The sequence below is a fragment of the Sinocyclocheilus grahami genome, unplaced genomic scaffold, assembly GCF_001515645.1.
Source record: "Sinocyclocheilus grahami isolate Dianchi unplaced genomic scaffold, SAMN03320097.WGS_v1.1 scaffold2130.1, whole genome shotgun sequence".
Classification (NCBI taxonomy): Eukaryota; Metazoa; Chordata; class Actinopteri; order Cypriniformes; family Cyprinidae; genus Sinocyclocheilus; species Sinocyclocheilus grahami.
Window position 1 is genome coordinate 16,941 of NW_015507309.1, and position 7,398 is coordinate 24,338.

The following is a 7,398-nucleotide window of genomic DNA, read 5'->3' on the forward strand; positions in this document are numbered from 1 at the left end:
GACTAGCTGCCCATTCAGCCAATTTTGTCTTCATTTCAAGCTGAGGATCCATTTCCTCTTCGTCAGAATCTTGAAATTAGTCATTTGTTTAATCACTATCCAATGTCAAATTCAGTTGATCTGATCTGTCAGTTTCAAAAACCTGCTCATCATTCACACTTTGCTCAACAGTTTCATCAAGAACTTCCAGAGCATCCACAGCAAGGCTCATTAAATGTTCTTGCACTTTTGTTTTGATTCGTCGCCGTGTAGTACGTGAACTTGCACCGCAGCACTCCATTATCTAAAAACAAAATTAGGAATAATTTCAATAGTGTATATGGTATAAACAATTATCTACATACAGAACTTGTTATATATATACAGTACTTTTTATATAGAGCAATGTATAAAATCATGTATAAATGTGTCTGACAAATGTATAAATTCATTTATATATTGCTTAAGAGCACTATCAAACTTCTAACTGCAGTACATACAAATATTTTTAGGTATTTTAAAAGTACAAGTTAACATGTATATAACGTTACATTAGGGCAGGGGGCGATACGACGGTTTAAAACGTCTACTGTTAGAGATTTTGTTATCTTTTGATATCGTTTATTTTGCTGCATTTTCATATATATATATATATATTGTAACGGGGTGAAGAATCACACGACAAGGAAATCTTAATCAATACCCCGGAGGGTGGATTTATTAGTGAGGCGGGTGGAAGGGAGAAAGGTCCAGGTAGGTGCTCCGGTGCCGTGAGTGCTCTCTTCCGTCTTCCCAGTGCAGAGGGTCCGTGCAGTGCTCCTGTGGGGGTGGTCGGTCACACGCTGCTGTCTGTGGGAGAAATGAGAGGGCAAGTTAGTGCTCAGTCTCATGGAGAAGTCTCCCATACGGCAGGGCTTGCGTGGCTTATGTGGCCGCCGCCTGATGAGCTGCAGCTGTGACCGATCAGCCTGTGATGAGGACGGCCAGGTGTTCCTTGCTTGGTGCAGCTTCGGGACGCTCGTCACAATATATTATATATTATATATATATATATATATATGCGTAGCACACTACTACTTAAAGAAACATGCATTAATGAGAAAGTAAAGGCTTGATGTTAAATAGGCTAGTGATTTAGTGCCAATATGCTGTGAAAAAGAGCCGTCAGCTCATTGAGGTGTTCACGCATGCTCGAAGCGCGCGCACAGAAGGGCCTAAAGAATGGTGGTCTCAAAACCGTTTGAAAGCCACCCTACCTGGAGTTCGAAAGCAACATTTGTCCACTTTTAGGAGTAAGTTATGTCAGATACCTTAAAAACTCAGTATTTTACCATTCAAACGCGGTTATTATTATAAATTGTGTGGAAATTCAGTTTTCCCTCAGGTGAAAAAAAGGCCACAAAATGCATCAGTAAAGCATAAAATACACAACAACTGAGAATCCTACTTAATTAATATCAGGCAAAAACAAAACTACACCTTATCGTCAACAAAAATTACATGCTTTAAGCCTTACAGACATTTTTTTGCAATTACGCGGCCAGGAAAAAAATACAACATAATTATTTTAAAGGCTACATTATTTTAAAGGCAATTTAAACTGCCAAAACAATGTTCCCATTACTTGAAACCATGGGTAATAAAATAATTATTCTTCTTCTCTCTAGTTTTTTTGGCGGATTGGCAAACCAACGTTAAAGGTGCATGTCCGCCACCTACTGGTCTGGAGTGTGAAATGTACACGGTTGAGCTATGAATTATTCAACTACTATAGATAAAAGAAAATAATAATAATAATAATAATAATATTAATAAAAAAAAAAAAATGCAGTTTCCAAAATTCCAAACTTCAAACTCTTTCCATTAATCTTGTATTTTTTAAATACTTAAACAATTCTCCATATATTCTTGATTGCATTACCCCATAACCTAATAGTGTCTTTAGAGATATACTATTAATTCCCATCAGTTCCAGTTCTTGGAACATCTGATGTCTTTCCCTTTCATACGCTATACATATTAAAAGAACATGCTCAACCGTTTCTGGTAGTCCACATTTATCACAATTGCCTGTTTCATGTTTCCCTATTATGTGCAAACTGTTATTTAATGCTACATGTCCTATTCTCAATCTAGATAAGATAACCTCCTTCCTTCTATTTCCATAACTTACTCTCTCTTTAGCAACACGCTCCTGGATCTTAAATAAATGCCTCCCTTTTCTTTCATTTTCCAAATTTTTTTGCCATTTATTTTCAACTTCTATATATATCAATCTCTTTATTTCAGTTTTACTTATTGTAATTTGGAATTCAACTTGTGGTTGTTCCAGGGTCTTCTTTGCAAGCTGATCAACTCTCTCGTTCCCCTCTCCTCCAACATGAGCCGGCACCCAAAGAAAATAAACCAATAACCTTAACTGCCTTATCCTATAAATACTCTGTAGAATTTCAAATAATATGTCCTGTCGTGCTTCTGATTTTCCACTCCGTAAACTTGTCAGAGCCGCCATTGAATCTGTACACACCACAACTGTATTAGGCTGGACTCTTCAACCCACTGCAGTGCAAGACATATAGCTAATAATTCAGAAGTATATACAGATACATGATCAGAAACTCTTCTAGCAACTTTGATATTTAATTTAGGTATATATATTGCAGCTGCTGTTCTTCCAGTCCCTGGGTCTTTAGATCCATCTGTGTATATCTGCAATACTGAATAATATGTTTGATTTATATATTGTTGCACAACTGAAACTATTGGGATGTTCATGTCGATGCTTTTTATCTCTTTATGAATGTTTAAATCAACAAATGGCATTGGAAACAACCAGGGAGGTATCACCGGAGTCGCCACTGATGGTGCAATATCAATCTCATCAAGACCCATTCTCTGTGCTTCCTTCCCAACAATCCAGCCAAAACTTACAAATTCTTTACATTCATACTCCCAACATTCTCTTAAAATATTCTTGACTGGGTGACTTTCCGAGTGACCCTTGATGCTAGTCCAGTATGTCATCATCAGCTGAAGTCTGCATAACTCTAGAGGCAGTTCTCCCATTTCAACCTGTAATGATACCACAGGAGATGACCTGAATGCTCCGCAACAAATTCGCATTGCCTGCGTTTGTATCTTCTCAATCTTTTTAATCCAAGTTTTATTTTCAGAAGTATACACTATACAACCATAATCAATGTTGGCTCTTATTACTGCTTTATATATTCTTTCCATCGATTGACGCCTAGCCCCCCATTCAACTCCAGACAAGCATCTTAATATGTTTATCCCTTTCTTACATTTTTCTATCAGCTTCTGAATATGTATTCTGAAGTTCAATTTTGAGTCCATCCACATTCCTAGAAATCTGACTACATTAACTTGTTCTAGCTGTTGCCCATACATTTTTATATTCAGAGAAGTATTAATTTTCTTATTTGAAAAACATATTACCTGCGTTTTTGCCACAGAAAATCTGAAACCCCATTTCCTTGCCCAATCCTCAACCTCCTTTACAGCTTTTTGCATTTTCTTTTCCACATACAAAACATTTCGCCCCCTAAACCATAACGCTCCATCATCTGCATACAATGACCTGCTCACACCAACGTCAATATTAGAAAAAATGTAATTTATCATTAAGTTAAAAATAATAGGACTACTTACACTACCTTGAGGAGTTCCATTCTCTATTGGAAGAACCCGAGAGTATGCAGAACCCACTCTCACTTGTATTGTTCTTCCAAACAAAAAGTTCAATATCCAGTTATACATTTTACCTTTAATTCCCATACGATCCAATTTCAATAAAAAACCCTCCTTCCACAACATATCATATGCCTTGTCAATATCGAAAAACACACCTACTACTAATTCCTTCTTAACTTGAGCCTTCCTAATTTAATTTTCCAAACATAAAACTGAATCCATGGAATTCCTCCCTTTCCGATATCCACTCTGTTATGCAGGAAACAGGTTCTTGCTCTCAGTAACATATGATAATCTATTCATAACCATTCGTTCCATAAGTTTGCAAATATTGGAAGTCAGAGATATTGGTCTATAATTGATTGTCTGAGACTGATCTTTTCCTGGTTTGGCGATCGGCACCACAACCCCGTGCTTTCACGCATCAGGCAACTTCCCTGTTTCCCAAACCATATTAAAGAGTCCTAATATCATATTTAATGACACATCCGATAAATGTTTATTTATCTCATAACAAATATAATCTTTCCCAGGAGAAGTCTGATGAATCCCCACCAATGCTCTTTTCATCTCATACAATGTGAAATCTGAATCTAGTGTGCCTCCATCTGGATTCTTTTTTACAAATATCTGAGCATTATCCATCACACACTGTTCCATGTACTTCCTCATATCCTCTGATATATTTGCATTGCTATGAACCTTAACAAATGTCTCCACTAATATTTCAGCTTTATCAATATCAGTTACTGCAATATTGTTGTTGTCAACTAACACCGGAATGCTAGTATTCCTCTGAATTCCTCCCATTTTCCTGATCATACCCCACAGTTCATTAATTTAAATTTCAACCCCAATTTTATTACAAAACTCTCTCCAATAATTTTTCTTTGCTCTTCTAATTTCTCTCCTCACCATTGCCTGAGCTCTTTTATAATTAATAAAATCAGTGAACACTAGCGATTTTCTTGCTTTCCTAAGGGCTTTATTTCTGTTACAAACTAATTCACTACATTTTTTATTCCACCATGGGACCGCTTTTCTTCTGTTTTTAGATTTGTTTTTGCCAATTACCTCCTCTGCTGTATTTCTAAGTATATCACTTATTTTATTACTTAACTCATCTACATCCATATCCAAATAGTTAATTTCAGCCATTTTATTTTGACACAATTCTTTAAAAATCCCCCATTCAGCAGTCTTAAACTTCCATCTTGGATTTCTCACCACTTCCACTTTTGTTATGTCCACCCCAATTTTAATAACAATAGGAAAATGATCACTTCCTATAGTACTTTGCTTCATTACATTCCATTCACACTTTCCAGCTAAATTATCAAACACTAACGTTAAATCTAATGCTGAATCACGCCCAACGATTAACATCTATTCTTGTATTACTTCCATCGTTAATGCATACTAACCTTCCCCAATCAAGCATATCCTCAACAATCGTCCCCTTCAAATCATTTGAGATTCTAACCAGTCCCCCCACTATCATCTCCCCCATCTGACTTCAAACACGGTTCAAAAGAGCTGTAAATGGCCAGGCAATTGGCCTGACCGACCAAGCAAACTAACACACACACACACACACACATAAAGACCATTACACTATTATACTCTACAAATATATCTGGTATATTGCATGTGTTGTTTGTACGTTTCCCTATTAGATTAGCTGAGTTACCACTCGTTATTTGTATTAGTTAAAGCCATAAAACACTGATACTCAGGTGTATGTATGTATCTTTGGTTTAATCTATTCCAAATGTTTGTTTCTTGGTATCAATATTATCTGCTTTTCATTCCTCGGACAATGAGGTACAGTATGTGATTGTGAAACGCATCATACGATTTGTACTATATTTTGGGTTAAAACTACAGAAATTCCAGACCGGCCATAAAACATGCAAATGAGCCATGAAGGGAATAAAGGGAACTTCTCCTGCTCAAAAATTCACGTCTGGTATTGGCCAGTCCACACAGAATAGGAAACTCGTTATTTGTATTAGTTAAAGCCATAAAACACTGATACTCAGGTGTATGTATGTATCTTTGGTTTAATCTATTCCAAATGTTTGTTTCTTGGTATCAATATTATCTGTTTTTCATTCCTCGGACAATGATGTACAGTATGTGATTGTGAAATGCATCATACAATTTGTACTATATTTTTGGTTAAAACTACAGAAAATTCCAGACTGGCCATAAAACATGCAAATGAGCCATGAAGAGAACAAAGGAAGCTTCTCCCGCTCAAAAAATTCACGTCTGGTATCAGCCAGTCCACACAGAATAGGAACCCTCAAAAGCGATTAGCCCGAAATAATCTTTGCTCAGAAACTCTTCTTCGTTTGAGACAACACCTTTCCAAGACTCTCAAGATCTTCCTCTTGAGTTTTATTTTCCAGCAGTTTTTATCTCTAAGTAACTTTAGTCGCTGTGGACTTTTCCTTCTTCAGAAGAACCAGAAGTAAAAACTTCCATCTGACTCCTCACAAACTCATCAAAGACCTCCGTTATCTACTGCATCTGGACTCTTCTTCAGCAATCGAAACCAATGCAAGTAACCGCTTAAAATTATTTAGATGCGTGTTTAAGTTTCAGCCCCTTTTATAATAATAAAATTATTACAGTTATGTCCACCCCAATTTTAATAACAATAGGAAAATGATCACTTCCTATAGTACTTTGCTTCATTACATTCCATTCACACGTTCCAGCTAAATTATCAGACACTAATGTTAAATCTAATGCTGAATCACGCCCACGATTAACATCTATTCTTGTATTACTTCCATCGTTAATGCATACTAACTTTCCCAATCAAGCATATCCTCAACAATCGTCCCATTCAAATAATTTTTGTTACTCCCCCACAATGTGCTATGGGCGTTAAAATCACCACACCAAATCACTTTATTCCCTATATTCCCACCAATATTTTCCAACACATTTAAACTCAACTTCTCGCATGGATTGTAGAAATTAATTACTTTATAACATTGTATCCCTTCCCATACTTCCACCACTACTACCTCTTGCTCCACATCTCTTACAATATTTCTAAACCCAATTCCTTGTTTAATGAAAGTAGCTACCCCACCTTCATTCCCTTGTTTCCTATCTTTCCGAATTTTTGTATATCCTTGTGTCACGAATCCGGTTCATGAACTTCCGTCGGCTAACCATCAGAGGTCACCCTTCCCATTTTCATTGACTCTCACAATCACACTGTTGCAAATCATCCCGGACTACATATCCCATCATTCACAGCACTGATTGCACACAGCTGGTTCACTAATTGCACACAACACTGATTGCACCCAGCTGTTTCATATCACTCCCTCACTATTTAACACTAACTCGCACTCTGATCCCATTGCACTGCCGAGTATTGTTTAGCACTTATCGTTGGATAGCTACACTACAGAGCCCCGTTAGCCTCCTAGCCTAGTTTTGCCTTGCCTTGTCTGTTTTCTCCGGTTTTGATCTTCGCTTGTTTTCCTGGATTTCTCCCTTTACTCTTGCCCCTGTGACTCTGTCTGCCAATCGTTGACCTACGCTAGCCCTAGGATTATTCTTGTGTCTTGCCCGCCATATACCTGTTTGCCACTATTTCGACCCTGCCTGTGTTTCTGACCTCCTCTGCTTTAAATAAAGCTTGCTTATGGATCCGCACGTCTCACGTCTTGTCAGCCCCGT